The sequence below is a fragment of the Pteropus alecto genome, unplaced genomic scaffold (genome assembly GCF_000325575.1).
Source record: "Pteropus alecto unplaced genomic scaffold, ASM32557v1 scaffold182, whole genome shotgun sequence".
NCBI classification, from domain to species: Eukaryota; Metazoa; Chordata; class Mammalia; order Chiroptera; family Pteropodidae; genus Pteropus; species Pteropus alecto.
In genome coordinates, this window is record NW_006433946.1 from 2,157,892 (window position 1) to 2,183,477 (window position 25,586).

General features: G+C 36.1%; 1 long non-coding RNA gene and 1 pseudogene across 1 annotated transcript in view; one reads left to right on the forward strand and one right to left on the reverse strand.

Annotated features, from left to right (window-relative positions):
- The window catches only part of LOC112477100, a 135,286-nt gene that overhangs the window by 94,263 nt on the left and 15,437 nt on the right, over positions 1 to 25,586 (reverse strand). The gene's annotated exons all lie outside the window — the stretch shown is intronic.
- Positions 2,668 to 2,786, forward strand: LOC112477119 (annotated as a pseudogene).

Below are 25,586 nucleotides of genomic sequence, written 5' to 3' on the forward strand. Positions count from 1 at the left end.
ATTTCTATGTTTAACATTATTAAATTTATCACTTCGTTCATCTGCCTGTCTTCTACAATTTCCAGTGCAGATAATAAGAGCTGTGAGTACCTATATTCTATTATCCAGAGTGGTTCCTTTAAGTTGTTAATCATTGTTATGTCGCTCTTCTGTTCAAATGTTCGCCAGCTGCCAAGACTGTCATTTATTAATTGAGCCAATATTTATTAAGCGTCTGCTGTGTACCAGGCACTGCTCTGGGTGATGGGCATATAGAAGTGACTAAGATAAGGTCTCTTCCTTGAAGCTGATTAAATTCTAGTGTGGAATGACAGGTAATAAGCAAACAAGTAACCAAGAAAATTTCAGATTTCCAGGAGTACTAGAAAAGGCTGAAAAATAATGAACAAGGGACGTATGTGTTCCTTTAGTTAGCTGGTCAGAGGAGGCCTCCAGAAGTGGTGTCATCTAAGCCAAAGCCTGAAATTTGAACTGAAGCAACCAGCCAGATAAAAAGCCAAGGAAGAGCATTGTGTTGAGAAGGAGATCAAATCCAAGGCCACTGAGACAGATGAGTTTAGCATCTTCAAAGACCAGTGAGTAGACCAGTAGAGTTGAGAGTATAATAAACAGGAGGAGATAGTAGATAGAGTTAGCAGGGACTGGATCATGTAGTGTTATGTAGTCCAAAGGAGAATGTTTAGATCTTATGCCAAATTCAATAAGAAGCGAAAAAAGGATTTTAAGAAGGAGGGGAGTGACATAATTTTACTATGTATTAAAAAAATAAACTCGACAATTGTGTGCTCAGTCGTCTGCAGAGGGGAACAAAGTGAGATCTAGGAGCCCCGTTTGGCAACTATTTTCATAATCTATGCTAGAGGTATGGGGTTTAGACCTAGGTAGTCATAGTAGAGAAGAAGAGAAAGGGAGAAATCAGACTCTTAGGTATTCAGCGAGAGCAAATAAAGAAACAATGGTGGAGGGGGAAGGTTAGCATAGGTTTTGACAAGATGGGGAGTTCTCAGGTTCTGCTTTTGATATATTAAACTTGATATGTTTACAATATATAAGGAGAAATGTCAAATATATTGTTGGATATGGGTCAAAGTTAAAGACATACACTTAGGAGCCAATGGTATCGGGGTGGCATGTAAATTCATTGGGCTAGGAGGAAAAACAGCTCGCAAAGTGATCAAGTTCTGGAGCACTCTAACATTTAGAGGTCTCCTTTATAAAAGGGAACTAGCAAAGAAGAATGGAGATGGAACACTCAAAAGTAGGAGAAAAACCAAAAGAATGTGCTATTAAATAACAATGATTACCAGCAATTCCAGTGCCAAATATTGCTTTAACTGAAAAACTAATGTAATCTTCATAATTTCAAGAGGTAGGCCCTATTATTTTACTCCCATTTGACAGGCAAGGAAACCAAGCCACAGTGAATCAACCATTTTGCCCAAGTTTATAGTGCTCATAAGTGGCAGATCTTAGACTCATATCAAAAGTGTCTATTTGCAAAGGCCATATTCTTAAATAGGACCTGATGTTGGCTCTCTTATTTGCAAATGAAAAGTAACTTTCTATCATCTATAAAAAAAATATGACAAACTTCATTGAGAGACAAAATAAGGTGACAAGAAAGTACCCATTGGATTTGTAACATGGAGATGGATTGTTTTAGTGGAGATAACTTTTTCAGTGAAACATTGGTAATAGAAGACAGAGATGGGGGTTTACAAGCAAGCAGGAAATAGGAAGTAGAAACCACAGTGTTAGATGGTTCTTGTGCAAACTCCTATTGCAGAGCAGAACAAAGAAATGGGGCTGTAGCTAGAGAGGGATTTGGGACTCATGGGAGGCGTGCTGGTTAGATCTTCTGGAAAACAGACCACAAAATGGAAATAGAAGTACAAGAGATTTTTTTTTGAGATAATGCCTTTGAAAGACAGAAGGGGAACAGTAGGGAGGGAAAGCAGTTAGAAAATGAAATAGGTCTGACACCTGTGAAAGGAGAGGGGCAAGGAAGGGGATTAGATAGGAAGAGATTATGGTGCAGTTCTGAGAAAGTCTCAGCTAGCTCAGTTGGAGAGCTGTGTTATAAAAATAGCTCATAGAAGCGTCCTTTAAGAGGCAGAATGGCCTGGATTTTGGAGCCGTGCCATGCCCGGTTATTGGCTAGGGTTATCTGGGAAAAGCCTCGAATGGGCTTAAATGCTGTGGTAGACCCAAGGGTGCTGCAGCTGGATACTCTCAGCTGAGCTCCTTGCAATTGATCAGCAAGACCTTTCTTAAAAGGCAGACCTGAATAAACTTCCATGGCCATCACAGAAGGGTTGTTTATTTTGCATTTTGGCTTTTTAATGTTTGTGTGCTGATGGGAATCAAGATATAACATAGATAACCAGTTACTTAAAAATTAGTTTAGGACTTAAGTCCTATTGCGGTCCAATAATCCCACTTCTGGGTAGTTACCTAAAATAATTGATATAAGGATCTCCACAAGATATTTGCACTCCTGTCTTCACTGCAGCATTATTCAAAATAGTCAAGATGTAGTAACAATGTAAATGTCCATCAACAGATTAGTGGATAAAGAAAATGTAGTGTATTAATAAAATGGAACATTATTCAGCCTTAAAGAAGGAAATCCTGCTATATGGGACAACATAGATATTAAGCTTTGAGGTTTATGGCTATGCTACCCTGAACAAGCCCGAACCTGTCTGATCTCGGAAGCTAAGCAGGGTCGGGCCTGTTTAGTACTTGGATGGGAGACCACCTAGGAAGACCAGGTGCTATAGGTGTAAAAAATAAAAAATAAGGGATTACAAGATGACAAAGTCTTTGCAATCTGTGAGGTCAACTGAGGGTTGCCTCGCCTAAATATAAAAAATAAATAAATACACTTTGAGGACATTATGCTAAGTGAAATGAGCCCATCAAAGAAGGACAAATACTTCATGATTCCACTTATAAGAGGAATACAAAGTGATCAAACTCATAGAAGCAGGGAGTAGAATGGTGGTTGCCAGGGGCTGGTGGGAGGGGGAAATAGCGAGTTGCTATTCAAAGGGTATAAAGTGTCTGTATGCAAAATACATACATTCTGGAGATCTGTACAGCAGAGTACCTATAGTTAACAATACTGTATTATACACTTAAATTTTTTGTTTAAAAAAAATCTGGATTCTCTTGAGCAAAAAAAGTGAGGGTTTTTAAATCAGGGTGCCTCCGTTTGAGGCAAACTAAATGCATGTGACCTAACATATGCCGTGAGAAAATTCTGAGAGCATGCCTATGAACTTAACTCTGTCAGATCTCAAACTTTAGGTTAAATCACATGATCAAATACTAACTTGATGTTCCTTGTGAATATTTAATTTTACCTAAGCAGTTCAAAACACTTAGTAAATAAGTAAATGTCATTACCACTTTTTCTTTATTGTGTCCATGAAATGGTGATATAAAGAATGTAAATGAAGAGCTTGAGTTATAAGACACCAAGGCAAATTATGTAAGAGTTCACTGAACTCAGCTATAGTTTAATAAATCTAGAAACCCTTTTGGGTACTGACATGATGATAAAGCTGACATCAAACATGAGTCAAAAGTATTGAGAAATTAACTGTGCAAAACACTAGTCTTGTAGCCTGCTTTATTGGATACAAGCTCAATTGCATAGGTTGCAAAAAAGTTAGCGGTTTGAGTTGTGTATATTTTTACTGGGCTAAAATAATGCCTTGGATTGATTGATATTATGAAATACACACACACACAAATTTACAAACCCTCATAGATTACCAAAAGACAGACAAGATTTTTCTATACTAGATCAAAATACATACATATTTTAAAGTCAATATAGCACTTATGAAACAATAATATATTCTTCCTCAGAGATAATGGGTTTCCCATTAGAAGTAGAATAATTCCTGAGATATCAATTGCTTGGGGACTCTTCATGAAAATTATTCTAGTACTCTGAGGTAGCACTAAGGCAATAATATAGCAGGCACAAAAATATTCACAGCTACTTTCTGTTCCCTGGGAATTTAGATGGGTAATCCCATATGGTTAATAGTACTTGTTATGTATGCTAGAGAATGATTCCAAAACAATAGAAATCACCAGGGAATAGTAAGAGGGAGCTAAAAAAATGAGAGGAACCTTGATTTTCTAATGAAAATCTTGCTGCTGGCAATTTTGGCCAGTGATCGCCAATACTATACTTCAAACCAACTTACATGCTACTTTTATTCAAGAACCTGACTATGGAAGAATTTTGTTTGTTCCACTACTTGTTTTATCACAACACAATAATGTTCTCAATACAGAGACTGACTACTTACTCTGTGGGGCTACACGGGTTATCTGGGAATTATCAGGAGTAGCTTTAGTGAGAAAAGAGTAAGGTTATCTGGGAATTATCAGGAGTAGTTTTAGTGAGAAAAGAGTAAGGATGAAAAACTCATGAGTGTCATGCCTCCAGGTACAAAATTGCTGCCTCCGTGCCCCTTAGAGAAAAATGACATTACACATAGCAGGAACAGCAATATGTTCCTCTCACCGTCTCGTATTTGTGAAAGGATTTCCTTCCAGAAAATACAGGGCCCAGGGCATTATGTCAGGAGCTAAGCAAAGCCACGAGTGCTTCATTTTCATGAGGACCCATAGATTGAGACAAAATAGGTCTCAGACTTATAACTTAGGAACCATAGCTCTGAGAGCAAAACTGATTTTGTGCACTGAGGCAATGGGATTAAATTAATGCCACAAGCTCTTCTCTTTGTGAAAGGTAAACTTCTCCTGGCTGAAGAGAACAGCAATAATTATTCAAAATTCCTGAAGTAGGCCAACCATTTGTCCAGAGGGCAAAGAAATCCTGCTTGACTGGCTTCCACTCGAAACCAGTGTCAAGTTCCTAACCTTATGAACTCCCTAGAACAATATTAGGTGGAAAAGGAGGAGCTGTTCTCTTAACTTCTCTCTCTCTTTCTCGCTCACGCTCTCTCCTTCCCCTCTCTCTTTCCCCCTCCCCCCAAATTAGAGCAGGCAATGTGTGGTTATGCTTGCATTGGCACTCACAGGTTATTTCTCAGAGGGAATTGTTACATTTGATTATGAACTTCCATCTTTTATAAATTGGATGATATTTTTCTTAGTTTCCCTTTCTTAAAACGGTAGTGTTTATTAAGGGAATTCTCTCTTTCCTTGAAGTGGGTGGTGTTAGTAGGTGAGTGTGTATGTTAGTATAGACATACTCTAATAGTTTAAAAAGATATTTTTGTGTTGTGAGTGATCGACTGCTTTTTTTCTCTGAGTGATTTCTGACCGGAACTAGTGACAGTTGGTTCCAGAACTGGAGGAAAGTGAGGCATGAGACCTGACTGTCTAAAGCACTGGCTCTTAAAACATGGGAGGTCACAGATTTCCTTGAAATTTTGATTAAAAAAAAAAAAAGAATAGGAAGGTATGCTTGAGAGAAAAAAAATGTTTATATGGTCACAAAGAATTTTATATAGAATCTCAGGAATTTCAGAACCCCCCTAACAGGTACAATAGACCCTCACCCCAAAGTGTGTGAATATCAGATAGGTCCTATATAATGAAAAGGTGGAAATTTCTACCTCTACCACCCCTCAACCTATGGGTGAAGTCCTTAGGTTTTCCTAGTCGGCCCCATTGCTCTGAGCTCTGCTATCAAAAAATACAGGTCGGTCATCAGTAGCAATGACTAGATTTTTCATAAGTGCTGGTTATGAAGCAAATGCTGCTCTACCTTATCTTCCTCTAAAAGCTGAGTTCTTCAAACTTCAACCACAGACAATGCATTGCAAAACTCAATTGGAGCACTCAGGAATTCACTTATGAGAAGATGCACATGATTTCAAAACTGGCTCTAGTTGGGTGGTTTTGCAGTTGCCTATGTGAAATGATCTGTCAATTTTAGCTCTGATCTTAGGAAACACATAACCATGTCTTGATACATTCTTCATAATAAGCAGCTTGGATAATACTCCTACTCCTGAATTCAAAGATTAAAAGTATCTGGAGAAAGAGCTAACCTCTTTCTTGAGACATTTCCTCCAGGGCAGGCCGAAGGTATATTGGGAAAGGTGAAGAAGAAAAGCTTATCATTTTTCTAACCATAGTATCCTGAGCTGTCAATTCAGCAGCTTTCACAAGAACTAAACCTACTTAAAAAAAAAAAAAAAAAGGAGCTTGAAAGTGTTGGACCATTAGCTATTCTGATTCTAGTCCATGACAGGAAGCAAAGGTTCTTATTATACCATGTTCTATTTTTGATCTAATCGTATCAATAGCCTGAAGTCTCAGCATGGTAATGGTGGGGAAATTCTTTGATGATAATTGGAAACTGCACTGCCGTGCCCCTTAAGTTATAAAATCTGACTGTCACTAGGAGTGTCATTTGGGCTATAAAGATCCAGGGATAAGAAAAGTGGGCATCTGAAGTCTATGTGGAGGGTACAGTAGCAAGTCAGAGCCTCTTGTGAAAGTTCTCCCGTTGGTTAGGTTGGGATATTGAAGGAAGAAGGTGTGTGTCCCCACCTTGATATTTCATATCCTCGAGACAACTCAGTATACCATCATTCAAACACCTAGAGGGACTATCTTTGCTTTTTGTGCAAAGCAAAAAATTGACAACACAATATAGGAAGAAAAGTCACACTACACAGCAGTTATTGACAACAGTTAAGTATAACACGAGGCGTTAAAACCTGGTACCTCCTTGTCATGATAAAGATTGTAGCAAGAACAGGAAATGGCACAGCACAAATCCGTTTTCATGATAATGATCTCATAAGTGCAAAGAGCATAGGAAATGGAACAAATGAAACCCATTCCATTACCACCTTCAAACGGTAACCTTCGTGTCCTAGTCACATGCCCTACTTGTGGTCCTGATTAAAAGCACAAAGGAAATCAAAAGGCTGACTATGATACTGGAGGAGAAAAAGAGCCCCCACTTATTGGTGTGCATGTGTGTGTGCATGTGCGTGCATGTGTCTTTCCTCCTTTGACCAGAGAATTCCTTACAGCCAGTTCCCTAACTTTGACCTGAATAAAGCAGGTCAGACACAGGAGGAACAAAGAAACCTAAAAACCAAGGACTCATCTGGGAATACTCAGTCTCTTCACCATCCTTTATCAGGATAAGGAAACCCTGACATTCCCCCAAAGAGAAGCAGTAAACAAAGAAAATGACTGAATGCCTTTCTTCCTGCTAACCCTCATAGCTTCTCGGCCTATTGAGGAAAATGAAGCTTCTGTCTCATGGTGTGTTCTCTCTCCCCTATCTAAAGAGGCTGCAACTTGATTAGGGCTCATCTAAAAGTACAAAGGAAGGTCTCAGGAACACAAGGAAGCCAGAACTTGAGGTCAGTCAGGCCAGGTCAGAGTTGGTACTGCCATCCATTTCTCTTTGACTTGGCCATGTCTTACAAGAGGATCTATTTCCCTTGGCAAACTCTTTAATACTATATGAAATTAATAATACATCATCTCACCCCAGGATGCTACTTTACATATGAGGGGGAGTAGTGGGGAATGATGGCTGAGTTTGCCAAATAAATACTGGAGAAGATGCAAGCCAAATTGCCTGGAGTACTATGCCCACACTGTGTTTCCACCAAATGTCACTCACTCTGCTCAGCTGGCTAGTAACTCTTTACATGGCATCTAGTAACTGCACTATATGTCTTCTTCTACTGGGGATTTGTCCAGGCAAGCAAGCCTGAATATACTTACATTTCAGGCATCCTGGGTGTCTGTCCCTACTAGATGATATTCCAATGACCAAATGGCCCTGGCTGGTTAATGAGGAATGTAAGAGTATTTCTTGCCTTGGCTATATGTCATTTGTTAAGTAATATTGGGAGATTCCCAGGATATTTCACATCTTAAGATAGCAATTGGTGACCTCTCTATCAGATGCAATGCTAAAACTTTTCTGTAGTGCACATCAGTTTCCTAAGGATTATATTTTGATTCCCAAGACAGATTACATTGAAATTATATTTTTGAAGAAAAGAATGAAGCCCTAAGTTTCAAATGTTCTGAAAGTAGGTTATGAGCACTAAAAAATAATCATTTGAGGACAGTTCTACATGAGAAAAGGAATATGTTGGAAAACTGGTTAAGTAGTTTCTAATCACTATGACCTTCCCAGGAAGTTTCAACTGATTGTACATGATTGTGATGAATCACTGCAATGGGTCTGTTTTATTTATTTAAAAAAAAATTCTATAATAGTCCTTTTAAAAAGTGATATGATTTGAGATAACTAGAATCTAGATTGTTATTATATATATCCTCATCCTCCAATTTTTGTCCCAGTTTTATCCTTGTATTTTTCATTCCCAAATGACCATCTTATATGTATACATACCTTTACGTATAACTATTTCTTTTCATTTTTTCACTATTTTATGGGAGATATCATGGTTGTTCAGAGAGAGAAGTAAAATGAGAGCGAGATGAGGTAGATCTCACCATGTAGCCTGAAGGTGAACCCTTGGCATTTCTGAGCGTTAGTTCTCTCATTTGTAACATGAAGACATTGGTCTACTTCGTATTGGAGGTTGCCTCTAATTCTAAAATCTAAAAGACATTGAGTTTCTATAAAATCTAAACTTGTGACATATACATCACCTGTGTTTGTCGATGACTATTATTCTGTGGATTTTTGGTGAACATCACATTCAATGTCTTTTTTTTTTAGGAGGGCATTATCTTTTCCATGAGTATTAAAACCTACATCTCCTGTTTTTGCCTGTAGTTCTTTATCTTTACAGATGAGAGATACTTTCTTATCTTTGATGTCTGTTTGCTCAGCATCTATTTTTAAGGAATAAAGACATAAGAATAGGAAAGAAAATTGTGGAATGAATTTTACAGAAAGTTTGCAAAGTACAGATGGACCTGTGGTGAAAAAGAAAGGAAGAAAGGTACTTTAGTTAGGATGCTGCAGGTATAATCTCCAAAGTAAGGGAATTATATTTTTAAGAACTAAAACTGAATGAATGAAGAAATAAGAGTCTGTATATGTGAAATTCTGAACTATATTTGCGAAGGAGACTTGTAACTTCTGATAAACAATTGTACACCAGTCTTATTTTAAAAAGTAAACCATTCTCTGGACACATAATTAGAAATGTCAGAAATACTTTTTCAATTCAGAAGCATGAGCCAGAACCAGCTTTCCTACTATGTATAATGCCACCCGTAGATACTCCTGAAATACCCCTAACTAGAGCTACCCAGCTGGCAGGGCTGCCCTGTTCTCCGCCATCCCCTCTGCTCCAGTACTCTCTTGGGTAACCCATGCCTGTTTCACAGGCTTTCATGCTGTGGAACCAGAGATAAGAATTGTCTCAGGCTTGCACAGACAATAAATACTGACCACAGAAAGGTGCCATTTCCCATCCCAGAAGCGGTATCAACAGAAAAGGGAACTTTCTTTGATCTTATCCAGGGACTTAGGCCATTTTCAATTACTCCACTTTGGCATCCTATTTCCTAACTTGACAGTCATGTTGGTTGGTTGTTTATTTTAACACTTGAGTTTACCTTATTTGAAATTATTTCCCATCTAGAAAAATTCAGCCAGGGACTCAAAGTACTCATGATGTGGTGTGCAAAGAATATAGAGATTGCTTCGTGTGCAAAGACAAACCGGTAGCAAGATGTCATCTCTATTAGTAACTTGTGACTAGCATGCATCTCTGTGAATCAGGTGATATCTTCTAATAAGACTTTAGATTTGAGATTTTATCCTAAGTTGGGCTCCAGTGCCGACATGCCTTTGGCTTCACTAAAAAACTGGTGATCAAGCAGATGTGATTTTGTTACCAAAGATTAGAAAGACGATGGAAAAAGCAAACCAAACACTACAACCTATAACACTACTACCAAGTACAGAAATAACTAAAATAATACAAAAGAACATCAAAAAACAGTTATCCCAAAGATTGTATTTTCACTGTCCCACTTGCCAATGCAAAGTATCCTATTTCTACACATCTGGAATTCCTATCAGTCATTTAGAAAGATAGGAGACAGAATTAATGTGAGTTGTGGTGGTGATTAGAGCACTGTAGACAAATAGAAGAAGGTCAGTATTTGCCATCTTAGCTATGAATTGATGTGCCTGGTCATAGATTAACATAGGTTTTATTCATGAATCATCCAAAATATGTTTAAGTAAGTGTTTGTTGCTCGTATCAGTGCATTTGAGCTGTGGGGAGACCCCTAAGTTATGTGTTAAAGGGCATTATCTACAACTGAGATAATCCAATAAAAGAAATGCCAAATTAAATACATGTGATCATAGTCACATGATTGTACATAATATATCTCTAAACTCATTTTATGCAGACAAAAAGGTGCATTGGTCAAGCTAGAAACAGGTATGCAATGATATCTCTGAAAGGGTTCCATTTGATTTAACAAAAAAGAGAAAGACTTTATGAATAAAGTAGATTTTGAGCTGAGTATTGAGAAAAGATTAGAACTGAATGTAGATGAGAGTGTGACTAAAGGCCAGGTCTTGGAGAAGCAAGTAGGAAAAACAGAACAAAAGCTAGGTGTAACAATGGGAATGTTGATAGATGACCTGAAAACCCAATTCAGGTGCTTAAGGGATTTTCAGAAAAGAATTATGCGATCCAGCAATGGAAACCAGTTAGTAGCATTTAGATAAACATATCTGTAGAGAAGAGGGTCTTGAATATGAATGGTGAACCAAGAAACACTAGCTTAAGTAAAGATAATCAAAACCCAGACGAGAAATGAGCCGAAAACAATACAGAATAGCAAAACATAATACATATGATAAACTCTGACATTATTAGGAAATGGAATTCACTGGGGCCTGATATCTTTGAATTTTCTGGGAATAGGAAAGTCTGGCTCTGTCTACAGTTAACAAAATGAAATATTCTTCTCCTTTTTTTCCTCTTCTCTACACCTTTGGAAATTGATTTTATTCTGATTTTATATAAGTAAAGTATGGCATACGAAATTGAATTATAGGATAGATAATCCTATTTTTTCTTGATTCAAAAAGAACTTCAATTTCTTATAGTGCTGTAAGTTTATTAAAAAATGTTGACAGGGATGTGTGGGGAGTGCTGAGAGTGCCGAATAATAATGTTTAACAATTCTTGTGACGTCTTTGAAGTTGGTTACTAGGCAAGGGGCTTTCCATGTGTTTTTCTAAATATTCAATTATGTTCTTTATAGATATTCCCACTCATTACTTTCTGTGTTTTTAATAATAATAAAAAACTTTACTGAACATAATATTGCTCATCAGCTTAATCATTTCAAAGAAAGAATGATTTAGGGCAAAAACCAGTGTGGAATGGCAGCTGCATAAGGATGGAGGTCTCAAGAAAAATTAAGGAATTTAGAGGGTTTTTGGACAAGTTTAACATTAAAATATATAGGTAGATATCTAGAAAGCAATTTCATTTTTTTAAAAAAAATAGTAATAAAAAGATACCACAAAGGAAGAGTCTCATACCGTTAGAACAAGAAAAGTTCTGTAGCAAATGCATGGTTGGATTTTAGAAATATTAAGAAAAAAAAGCTAATATTTTGAATCATTTGCTGCAGTTCTGAGGCCTTACTACAATAATTTTAATCTTCTGTTTCATGGGGGTGATGAGTAAATTTTTTGTATGATTAGGAATCTTGAGCAATATTAGCACAGATGCAAGATAATCTTAAGCAAGACTCATATTTCTGTATATAACTGGAAAAGCTAGGCCTTTATCTTAAGATATCTTGATTGGAAGATTCGTTAGTTATAAAGGAATTTTATTTTGAGTCTACAAGCACATATTGAGTACAGAAGCATGTAGGTCATAAGCACATTCCCAAAGAAGCATCAAGTTGAAAGAAAGCCCTACAGATGCATTTTCTCTACAATGCTTTAGATTAAGACAAAATACTAATTACCCCAGAACAGAAATGCTAATGTATCAATTACTCTACATTCTCTAGCCCTTTTTTAGTGGTCTCTCTAGTACATGGAATTAGGTAAGACAATAATTCCAAGTCATATTAAGCAAATAAGAAATCCTTCCTGTCTTTCAAATTAAATAACAGAATCACAGTTGCCACACACTGGCAGATATTGCAGGTGAAAAAAATACTGGTTATCAGTTTTCTGCCCAATATTATGTCTTATTCTGTCAAGTAATAGTGCAAACTAAATTGGGATTTCTAAAATTGCTGTGTAATTACAGAAAAAGAAAAAATTATTCTAGGTATATGATATTCTGGCATTGTATTACTATTTGTAGAGCAGGTTTTATATGTTGCCCATTTTATATAACAGAAGAAATAATATGATGATAGGTGTATAAGCAGGAAATTCCCCTGAGGGAAGGCTGCAGAGGGATTGGTGTTTACCAAAGTACATTGTATATTAGAATCAATGGAACAGAAATACTAGGAAACTTTGTATTTATTTCTGGTAACATCGAATAATGTGTTGAGAATTATAGGGTGTATTTATAAGAAGTGATATAATTCAGTAAAAAATAAAAATATGGAAAAACATTATAATTCAGTCAAATGCTAAACTCAGGATACTCAAGTCTATAAATGGCATCTGAAACAGAAATGGCTATCTAGAAAACTTGTGAAAAATCTGATCAAGCATTACTAATGTTTAGCAGTCAGATGAAAAGTCCTTTCTTCATGTTTTTCTTTATTATAATGCATCCCACTATTACTTCAATGATATTTCCCACAGTGCTTGCAAGTTTAATTGAGCTTAAATATAGCATATGTAAACATAGAATTCATGATTGGAAACGTTAGGGAAGCAGAAGTTCACAAATTATGGGGAGAATAGAACATCACTTGGCATTTGGATGAAATGTTTTCCTTCGGTGTACTTTCAAATCTATTACCTTGTTTTATTTTAACAGCATTTATATGATATGGGTAAATTTGGCCTTTAGAATTATTCACATTTTATTGTAGAAAATGAGCTTGCTACCTGCCCAAGGAGAGAAATATGGAATTTGTATTCAGACCGCAACTCCATCACTTTGATATTCTTTCCAATATCGCTTGCTGGATGGACTTCCACAAAAGTTAGAAATGACCCTGAGAAGAAAAAAATTTTAAAAGAGAGACAGACAGGTGGCTTGCCAGGTGAAGATCATGCAGTTTTATAGTCCTTTGGATCGGTTTGGTCATCGTTTTTAATCCATCCTCTCACCACTTATGATCTGGAGAAATAATGTTTTTTCTTATGGTATTTTTAATGCATCTCACATGCTTTGAAAAGTATCCTTTACTACATATTTCAAAAAGAAACTTAAAAATATTGAATTGTAGTAGATCATAATACAAATCCCTCCTGACCCCGATCCTCACTCTTTGTCCCTAAAAATCACCATTTTTATCACTTCAACCTGGAGGTATATAACATTTGACAAAATGAAGTTACTATATTTGTCTTATGTCCTTCTTAGAAATATTGTCAAAATGAAATTACTATATTTGTCTTATGTCCTTCTTAGAAATATTGTCTGTATATGCCATGCCTTCTATGTGTCTCTGTCCTGAGAGTTTATAACATCTTCTTTAAAAAGTGATGGTCTTTATGCCAGTTAAGACAGATATTATTGTAAAATAATAGTTCTTTTATAGGAATTTTTGCTAAAGGTCATTTCAGTTTTTATTTCTCTAGATAAAAAAAAAAGACTGTTCTTTAAAATATATATTTTTTAAATCTTAAATTGGTGAGACAATGGTGTATATACCAATTTTTAAGAGCTGTGTTGTATTTTTGGCATGGGTATGGAAGCTCCTCTAAATATAGTTATATGAAAATTTCAACTTGCAACACTAGTTATTTCTGTTCCTAAAAGTCATTTTTTTGTTTGAAGTCCTAAAAATCATTGCTACTTACATTGTTAAAAAACAAAACAAACAAAAAGAACCCTCCATGGGTTACTGACTTACTGAATTTTCCTAAATTATTAAAGTAATCCAAGCAAGTTAAAACTAAGCTAAATGTTAAGACAGTGAATTTTATAGTTGAGGTTCTAAACCTACTTTTAAAATTGCTTCACATAGCAAGATTTTAAGTACTATAAGGGTTAGGAGTGATGATATATTTCTGTCACGCCTCCATCATCTATTGTAATTCTGGACAAATAATAGATGCTCTACAAATGCCTGACTGTTTAAAACAAATGCTCATATCATCTACCTCTTCCTTGACCTCTTAATGATTTATTTTTGCCAAAGCATACAGATGGGACGTTATTCCAATGTTTGTCAATTAACACATTTAAAAATTTAACATTGAGTTTAATAGGGAAGGAGGATGCCAGAACTAGCCAAAAGGAATAAGTGATTAATTCTGAAATAATAAAAGGGTGCAGCATTAGCAACAATAGTCAGTTTTATGCTTGCAAGGAAATGATGAGTGGGAAATTTGTGACACCTGACTGAAAATCAATGCTCCTGGAAGGTGATATAATAGCTTTAAGTTGGAGAAAAATAAGTACAGGGAAAATCAAAGCTGACACGGTGAAACTGCTCAGAAAGAAGTAGGTAGAATAATGACAATGTCAGGCAACTAATGGAGCTAACGAGGCATAATGTGATGGCGCGAAATATCTCGTGTCTTCTAAAACAACCAGTTAATTTAGCTGACTAATTAGCTTACTCACCTTTTCTACTTAATCTCTTAGGGACATCCTGGTGATCCTCTTATATTTTATATGTTTTTTTTTTTCAGAGAATTCTCAAAATAATACTTAATATAAGAAGAATACACTTAAAAAAAAAGAATGTTAATTAAGGCATTTATTTAGTAAAGTGATAATTATCTAACTCCAAAACAAATGCGAAACCTGTTTCTCTGGATGAGAAAATATGAAGGAAAGAGTTATGAAAGTAAAAATGTACAGCTCAATTTTTTTTTTTGGCTCCAATAAAGAAAAATATTAAAATGTAATGATTTGCACTTTAAAAGAAGAAAGCTTAATATTTGATATAAAAAGCTTGCACTTGTGTTATATTTTCTTTATGCTAAGTTATTCCTGCACTCCTGTTTTAGGTGCGAAGAGACTTGTCAATCGCTTCCTTCACGGTCTTCTGTTTTAGTAATAGGAGATAGATCTAGAAGTGGCTAAAAGAGAACATGAATTGATAGGGATTCTGAAGATATTTGGACCTACTGAGCAACTTCCTTAAAATTGCAGAAGAGTTACTGTTTTCAAGGTAGCAGCTAGCGTGCACCCTTCTCTGTCAAGCCGATTTAACTTGGCTAGACATTAGGCATTTCTTTGGTGAGTTAAAGGGTCTCAAACAACAAGGGATGTTTTATCTTGGTTAAGCTGATAATTTGTCCTACTTAAGCAAGTAATGCAAATTTCCTTGCAAAGCTCTGTGCTCATTAGCTTATAATTAGGGTAATAAACCTGGAATCACCAAACAGATCAGCGAAAACATCATAATGCTGTAAATGTGAGAGTGAGTTTATCCTGCCCTGCAGGAACCATTAGAGTGATTTCAGAAATCTATTCAAATTCTGAATGCAGCCCTATAGGTAATAATCATAAACTTAATTTCTGGGAAGAAGAGGAGGAAGCAAGGGTTTGGGGGTATGAAGATACTAATAGTTCATGTGAAAACCAAAACTTTTAAATGTATTCTTAATATAAAGAATAATTCCAAAAATATGTTTATGAATTATCATTAAGTGGGTGTTTCACAGAAATTTTCACACATGAACATTTTTGTAAGTAAGCACTTACTATGCTGCTGAGGAAAACCAGTGGCCTGGAGGTACTCTGAGCAATTAGTCAAAATTCACTTAGTCAAAGAATTATGTCAAGAAGACAGCCCAGTAGAATACCCTACAAAGCTCAGAGTCTATACTCTGCCCTCATTATATGGAATCCTGGGGTGGATAGATAACTTGAACTACTCTAGAGAAAGAGAACTTTGAGGTCACAAGAAATCACGGAATTCTGCTTTCTTTTCCTTGTAAAACAAAAACGTTAATTCTACACAGCTAATTTGTGTACATAGAGTACACCTTTCATTCTGCTTTGCTTGCAAATTATTTGCAATAGTCATTTTGCCAATTGTTTACAAATATGCCCCCTCCTCCCTCAAAGCTGACACCAGTCTAAATCATGCCTCTACATGTTAAGTATTTTCTGTTTATTTCTGAGCTCCACCCAACTTGTTCATTTTCCTCATTACTCAAGATTTAGAAAAAGTTGATTCATGTCAGTGCTACACTGGGTAGATTGACTAAAACTAACTTCAAGATTACAGTGGACCTCTCTTTGTAGAAGAACCTAGAATTGTTCTCAGCCTTCATGTGTTTGTCCTAATCCGTGTGACACTTAACAGAACTGAATTTCCTTGTGGATTAGGATAACCATTATACTATCCTTATATGTAGTATTTAGAATATGTATCTTCTTGCTTAAAAAGTGGAATGTTGAGACGCTAAATTTTTCCAATCTTTGCAGAATTGACAAAGAGGACTCGCCAGTGATCTGTTTACTCCAAACACGTTGCTACTACTGAAGTGGAAACTCTTATTCAGTTATCTGTTAGGATCTCTTTAGGGACTAAAATGCAGACTTTTAGCTAAGATGAAACTATTAGAAATTTAGAAAATTAGAAATATGTGTCTGTTTGAAAGGACCACAGTGGAATCTTAGTGTATGCTAAAAGGGGAACAGGAAGATACTTATCATGTAGTATTAGCTAAAAGACCAAATGTGCATGGTGGGCTCAAATTTATTTTTATTTTTGCTGTCACTCCTTTACCTTTGAAAAAAAAGTCAATTTCAGTTTCTTTGCTCCCTTCCCCTTTCTTCATTTATCAAAGACATAGATAACCATTATACTATCCCAATATGTAGTATTTAGCACTAATTTACATTTTACCAGCATATGCACACCTTGCTTCTTGGCCTTTTGGCAAAATCAAAAATTGTTATAAATATATAGTATGTTTATCCAAACAGATAGACAAACTATTTAATCAAATAACTTCAGTTTTACAAACTAGCGGAAATACCCTGCCATTTTTCGAAAAACAGCTATTGGGGGTCGGGTACAAAAATATATTCCCGAGCTAACGTAATAGAAGGGAGGAATTGCCTTTGAATACCTTTTAGTACTGAAGGCTAACTCATATACATAAGAAAAAATTTTAAAGGTGATAGAAATGAATTGGAATTTTTGTAGGTTGCTAGGGGAAAAGAAATGAGAGGAAAATAGGGACAGACAATGGGCTAATATAGCAAATACCAAGATATTGAGAAGCTTCCAGCTTCAGGATTTCATCAACACTGTTTTACCCCAGTCCAGGAGAAACCATCCTGCTTATTAGTGATCCTTCTCACACTGCAGCAGCGCATCCCTGAACCCAAGGCTGCAGCTCCGTCCATGCTCCTCTCATTCCTGCGTGTCGTCAGCACTGTTGATTGATCAAAATGAGGGGCTCAAACCTGAAAATAGACCTTCCTATTCCCCAAATACCCACCCCTATCTCTATTCTTTTTCCCTAGAGACTGTTTTCCCCATGATATCATAGAAGGGAGAACATAATTTTTTTTTCCCCTAAATTTAGATGTTTCATATTTACTGTGGGAACTTGAACAATGAAGTAAAGAATAATATCTAGGCTTCTTGCAGATTCAGTCAATGGCTTGTTAGGCTGCTGCTTCATTGTTATTTAGGACAGAAAAAAATAAAAGTATAGAATCTTTTTGGTTTAGTAAACAAAAATAATTATACAAAATTTGTCTTTAGATCTCACCCTCAATCCTGTCCTCTTTTCTCTTTTTGAGATCGCAGCTAGAAAACTCTGTGCCATCACCTCTCTCATTTATACTTTTCTATGCGTGCCCTGTCACTGTGCTACTTTCTTCAAGGAGGTTTGCATTTTAAACCCTTGCATTCAATTCTGCAATGTAAAGCTTTGTCCGTCGGACATTTCTATGATCATACCACATTTACTTAAGAGACGGGCTCTGAATTGAACTTCATTAAGATTAAGATGGGGGAAGTGACAGTAGTGGGTGATTTTTGCTCTCATCCCCATGTTCTCTTGCATTGGAATCCAATGGCAGCTGCTCCATACCCACTTTCAGGAGGTATAGATAATGGAACTAGGAGCTGGTCTGAAATTCTTCGAATCAAAACTGAGACAAAGAACTCCTGATGAAGACAGGGTTTTACTCCACTCCTAAAGCAAGCCTCAAGTCTCTTGCTCCGATTCTGAAGTAGCTAGGAAAGATGAGGAATACGGGTATGTCCTACAAGACTGGTGGCTTTAGACCAAGTCAGGAAAAACTGTTTCCAGGCCACTTTAAAAAATTCAACGTGAGAATAGCTTCATTTGGTCTTTTGGGAGGGTAGGTATATTCACCCAATTTAGATCCCCTATGTAATGTCAGTGAAAAAAAATTGAATCACTTTTTAGTTACCAATGTGTTAAGGTTTGTCATGATACAGGGCAATTTTATAATTACATACTGAAAATAGGTCCTCTAGCACTTGGAAGAGTCAGGAAGATTGTACATCTGAGTCAATCACTCATCACTGACCTGTAATCTGATCCTCTTTAAGACATACAGAATCCCAGAACCGTTAATGTTAATGTCAGTAATTCTATGGAGAACTAATTCCATTGGAAGTGAATGAAGAAAGCTTCAAACTTGAGTCCTGTGAGATGAGTAGAAATTGAGGCTGGGAACCCAACATTCAGTTTTTAACACGAGGGCAAATGTCATTATTTAATTCAATCTCCCAGATTTTATAGAAGAGGAACCAGATTAGCGACATAACTTCTCAAGGCATTTAGTGGCAAAAACCTGGAGTCAGAGTACCCCAGTTTGATTACTGGTTCCAGCATTTTCCGGTGGTGGGGCATTAAGCATGTTTACTTCTGCCATGCTTTTCTGTCTACAGAACTGGGTGATTTTGCAGTACTGTATCATGAGGTTGTTGCAAGGAATACATGTCATACATACAAACCACTCAAATCAGTACTTGTAAGTGATCTGCACTTAATAAATGATAAACTTCTTTCTGCAACTCTCCTTTGAAAGGAGGCATTTTAATTTTTCCTCAGGACTTTTAGAATAATTTAAAGAATATAGATATCTTCCACTGATACAACATTCCTGAAAGAAATAGCATCTCTGTGCATTTTAGAATTAAAAGATAAAGTAAATTTAATTTTAGTTTTTATTTGAAATATAAGTGGGTCTTTAGCATGAACTTAGGCCAGGCTTGAAAACATGTAGTAACTCGGCACGTTAGACGAGCATTTCATTTCTGGCTAAGCCTTGAGGAATGGGAAAAGGAAGTGAAATAGCCTCCTCCATTCAGAGATAACACTCCCCACCCTGCTCATAACTTAAGACAGCTCTGCACTTTGATGAGAAGAGGACAAGAGATGAAAAGAAAGATAAGAAAAATAAGACTGTTTTGCAACTCTGCCTTTCTTAGAATTCCTCTTTCCATGAACGTCTTCCTTTCTCTTTCTAGCTCTCTGCCTATCACTCAATGCCGATCTCTTCACGAAAATTTCCCAAAGTCCAGCCCACAACCCCTTAGTCTCATAAGTTTGTGGCATTTATTATTTCGTTCATTTGGATATTAATCCCAAATATTATTATCAGCCACACTCTGATATCTCCTCTGTAGCTTTAATATTTTGCGGTTACTTCTGTGTTAAAATTTTGTTTCCCAATTAGATTGTAAGTAGCTTGAAGTTCCTGGAAGGTATCATTATTTTTTTCTTTTTTAATTGGTTGACCAAAGGGTGGGGGGGGAGGGAAGGAAAGTTAATGTAGGAAAAGAAAGCAAACACTGTAACTCAGAAGAATTTGCCAGAACAACTCAAATACCAGCTTTGCTCCACAAGCCCAACCCCAAAACTAAGCAGGACTGAAACAGCCAAAGCAAAGCCATCACAAAGCTCAGTAAATATTTAACTTGTCTAGGACTATCGCAGGATATTCTTAACTAATCTTTTTGTCTCCAGTCTCTCCTGTCCAGTTCATTCTCCACACAACTGCTCAAATGATCTTCCCTCTGTTAGGCACTGAGTAATCAATTGTTTTACTGAATTTATTAAGCATGTATTTTGTGCAAGGAAAAAGTTACCTTGGTGATTCAAAAGATTATAGCAATGTTATGCTTTAAGTGAGAAGGTAAAGCTTTGGCAATTGAAAGAGCAGAGTTCTAAAGAAACAACCTGGAAAACAAGGTTTTAATACCATGTATGCAGATTGCTTCTAAATTCATCAGGATGACTGCAAACGAGGGCATGTTTTTTATTTATCTCTCTCAATAACCATGACAAAATAATTCTTTATCTACACTAATCTCTATATAATATACAATTTAATCTTTAATCATCTTACTGGAATAATACTGATGTTAGAAATTGATTCAGGAAATATTATACATTATATAGATTCATTCAATTAACAAGTAGATATTCAGTACCTACTACATTCCACGCACCAAGACTGATAACCTACAACAGAAATAAACAAATACTGGGAAGTTATGAGAACCTTGCTTTTTGTTAACCATGACAAAATAAATGCTTCTAGGTGAAACCATACCCTTTGAATTAGTCAGAGTCCGAGCGGGAAACAGACGGCATATTCAAATTAGGAAAGTTTGAGAAGAGTATCATGTCCCTTTTAGGAGCTGGGAAGGAAAATACAGGCACAGTGCAGTGCACCACTGTGAGAGCAGGGCTCTGTGCAACTCTTAGGCCGGCCAGAGGTGATGGGGAGAGGAGAGTTACTGGAACTTGGAGACAGAAAGGGTGTTTGTGAAGAGGCAGCAGGACGAAGCTGAAACCTTGGAAACCCCATGGGGCGGGGGCCTGAGGCATACATATTCCCCTCATCCTCACTCTCAGCATTCACTCGTCTGCCTGTCCAGAAGTCAGAGAGTGAGGAGGCTCACTGATGGGGTCCACACACTTCAGCCACCTAGGCCACAGGTAGTGCGGAGAATGGAGCACGCATCCAGAGGTGACATTATTTAGCACCCCTTTAATACTTTATCATAAGTATCTATGCAGTCAGTATGGGTTGGCAAACAGTGCAATCCTTAAGGAATGAATGATTTAGAGTACACCTTATAAACAGCACAATAATATTCTACTGAGATTCCTAAGGCAAGATGTCAGAGACACTGTCAACGTTGATGCTATTTATAGAAAATGGAAAACTTATGAAGCAAGAAGAAAAAGATCAATTCGAACTTGGTTCGGCTGTGTAAAACTTCTCATTTCAGCTATACATATTAATTGCTTACTATTTATGCCTTATTACCATACAATAATGTGTATCATTAAACATGTGTCAAATTAACTTTACAATACTAACTTTGCAGTGTTAACTTTACACAATTAGCTCAGTTCAAGTTTGGATGGTTTTTATAGGTTTGACTCATGTAAAATATTTTTTCTTTTTCATTCAAAGAAAATGTTTGCTTCAATAATATTTTGCCCAATCACGTGGTCTCTAGAATCCCAAGAAAGAAATACAAAAATTTTTATGGTAGATCCTCCAGCAGTAATATGATTTAATTTAGTAGTGCTTAGAGCCAAACCAAAGCCTAGGATTGGGTTATCAACTAATTCTAGCCATGATATAGAGCAGCGAAAAGTTCACGCCAGACTCTTTATAGCTCTTAAGTCATAGGACTCAGTATGCAGTGAACTGCCACCAAGAGGATCAGATGGGCAAGGGGTGTGCTATCTTTAGCAAATGTATCCTGATCACTAAGACCACATTCCCTGTTGCACTTGAACTAATTCTTGATTGTAGCATAAAACTGGAGACAAGCTGATCTAACCCCAGACACCAATGATTAAGGTCATGATGATGTGTCAGTACTATATATTTGCATTTCCAGTAATGATTCAGAGATCTTATTACTGAGTCTATGTATTCATTCTAAGGATTTATCATAAAACTTTTTTTTTTTTTGCCCTGACAAATGGAGAATAGATGTAGTCCACGAATTCTAGATCCTTTAACCTGCCAGACAGAGAATGCTGAAATATACTACAAGTCGTCCTAAAAAGGCACAGTTCAATTATATCAAAAAGGAATAATTCAGCAGTGGGCCTAATACTATAATTAAAGTAGGTTCAAACTACTATGTGATATGCATTTAAAGGATTAATTTACTTTAAAGACAGGTTCCCTTTGATCCCAGTGAATAGTTGAATTCCTTTTCCTCACTTCTGGGTAAGGATCTATATTCACAGATTTAAAAGTGTGGGCATATGCTGGAACATGGGCCATATTTCATGGCCTTATAATATCAAGAACTTCTGGGATTGCACGCCTCCGTAGGGATTCAACATCTGGTGTTAAGGGACCCCTCACAGTTACCGTCTCCTCATTTCAGGTCTTCACTCGTACTAAGAGAGAATAAGTTGTATTAAGTTTTAGTACGCGCCGAGAGAGAAAGCAACTTGGCGACGTGGAAAAAGGCCAATTGTTTGCATTTTGACTTTATCTTTGTGTGCTGATGTGTTATCTGACCTTGAGACAGTTTGCCACTGTTGTACAGAGAGGACTGTTAAATTAATCACTTAAATGTCAACAGGCATTAATTGACTATCTATGGTAGGGTAGACAAATGATGGAAATAAAACAGCTTGGGCATTTTTTTAAGGGTGAAGAACACTTACTATATAAAAAATATAGCTACCTTATGTTGCTTGCCTATTTTCTACTATATACTTGAGTTCATCGGGTTATTTAATTCTTTGAACAACCATGTGAGGTAAACAGTATACCCACTAAATAGATGAGGCAATAAGATTAATGAAAACTAAACAGTTTTCCTATGGTCACATAGCATAGGGAGGAGGAGGAGCCTGGATTTGAGACTAAGTCTGTCTAGTTCTAAAGTTCATATCCCTTCCACTCTTCTATAAGCCTTAGCAATGCCTTTCAGACATCCAGTACGGGTTGTTGTTTTCTCCATGGAGATTACTCCATTACCTTGTACACATAAACCCAAAGTTTATCCCTGACTCTTTTCCTGCCCTCTGTTCCTTCTAAAACATCTGACTCAGTAATCTTCCTGAAGCAGCAAGACTCTGAGATTAATGAAGTAAAAATACAATTATGTCACTTGGGACAATGACTTGTGGGCTGTGGTCAGTAGATTATAGCCTGAAAAGGTCACATTTGGGTGGAGGAGAGGTGTGATTAACACAACGTCTTTTTAAATTGAGATCAGTCTAAGAAATGTCAGAATGTCCAGTCATGCAGGTGTCCCAAGAAATCAGACAAAAGAAAATTTTTTTCTTCAAATTTTAAAATAATCTATGTAGGCGCTCTATAACCCATCATTTGGGGAGGACTATCAGGAGTTAACTATTACAGATTTCTTTCCAAGGCTTACTCTGGCACCTGTGCCTTAGATCCCATCACTTCCAAATTCCTCTATAAACTTGTTCTCACATGTTTTTACCTTTATCTCTAGAATCTTCAGTTCTTCTTCATTCCCCTTTTATTTTTTCTCTGCCTTCAAACTTCACCAAAAAACTTTTAGTTTGTTCTGCTGTCCCCTCTAGCTACCGTCTTCTCTCATTTTCATTGCTGAGATTTTAAAACAAGTGGTTTCAATGTGCTACTGTCATCTTTGTTTCATGCAGCCTCCCTTCAGCATCTGACATTCTGGCTCCCACCCTCCTCCCCTTTTTGGATGTTCAACTGTTTTCTTTTTGTCAAGTATATTGGACAGTCTTCATTCTTGGTATAGCTGTGTCATGTTATTTTAACTGCTCACTTCTCCTTGAAACACTGCCTTTATTTGGGTTTCCTTTGGTCTCTTCCTTCAACTTGTAGTAGCTACCTATCCTCTCTTTTTTTTTTTACATTATATTTATTTTCTTCTATTTTAGAGCTTCTATATAGTGGTGAGTTAATGAGTTTATTCATCTTTTTTAGGAGCTTTATTGAGATATAATTGATGTACATAAATAAACCAAACATATTTAAAGTGTACAACTTATGTTTTGATATATTTCTATACACATGAAACTATCATCACAATCACAATAGTGAAATATCTATCACCCCCCACAAAGTTCCTCATGACCCTTTATGCCAACACTCCCCTCCCTCTCCTCTAATTGCCCCCCACTTCATCCCTAAGCAACCATAAATCTGGTTTCTGCCACTATAGATTTTATTTTCTAGGATATTTATAAATGGAATGATACAGTATTCACACTCTTTTTTGCTCTGGCTATTTTCACTTGGCCTAGTGATTATGAATTACTGTTGTATGTATCAATAATTCATTACTTTTTATTGTTAAATTTGAATTCATTGTATAAATATACTAGAATTTGCCTACTTATTTTGATTTTATCTACTCTTTAATAGACATTTGGATTATTTCCAGTTTAGGGTTATTTATTATAAAGCTTCTATGAACATTTGTGTGCAGTTTTTCCTCTGAACGTATGCTTTTATTTCTATTGGGTAAATAAATACTTATTATTGGAATGAATAAATCACATGGTAGTATATCTACCTTTAAAAAAAACTGGAAAACTGATCTCCAAAGTGCTGTACATTTTACATTCCCACCAGTAATATATGAGTTTTAGGTCCTCTAACACTTGGTATGGTCAATATTTTAATGTTGGCTCTTCTAATGCATATGTATTAGTATCTCATCATAGTTTTAATTTGCATTTCTCCGATGACTAATGATGTTGAACACCCTTCATGTGTTTGTCATCTGTATATCTTGGTAAAATATCTTTTTAAACCTTTTGCCAGTTTTTTCCCACATTGAGTTGTTTTGTTATGTTGAATTTGAGAATTCTTTATTTATTCTGGATACAAGTCCTTTATCAGATATACGATTTCGAAGTACGTTTCTTCCTATCTGTGACTTTCTTCTTAAAAGTATTTTTCAAAAAGTTTTTAATTTTAATGAAATCCAATTTATAATTTTTTTTCTTTGATGAGTCATATTTTGGTGTTGTATCTAAGAAATCTTTGCCTGATCATAAATCACAAAAATTTTGTTTCACTTTAGAAGTTTTAGTTTTTAAGTGTTACATTTAGGTCTGTGATCCATTTTTTAGTTAATATTTATACATGATATATGAGGTATGAATCAATGTTAATTTTATGGCATATGGATATCCAATTAGTCTAGCATCATTTGTCGAAAAGACTATCCTTTCACCATTGAATTGCCCTAGCAACCATGTCAAAGTCAATTGTCCATATGTGCATGGATTTCTTTCTATTTATTTTAATTGGCTTATTTGTCTATTATTACACCAATATCACAACATCTTCACTAGTGTAGCTTTATAATAAATCTTGAAATCAGGTAGTGTTAGTCTCCTTTTTAAATTAACCAACTGTGGCTATTCCTGTTGGTACTGTTATTGACTTGAACTTTTCTCTCTAAACATCACTGGCCTTAGTGAATTCTGGAAACTTTCTCACAATTTTCATAAACTTTTTTTTTTTTTCCTCAAGGCTCAAAAA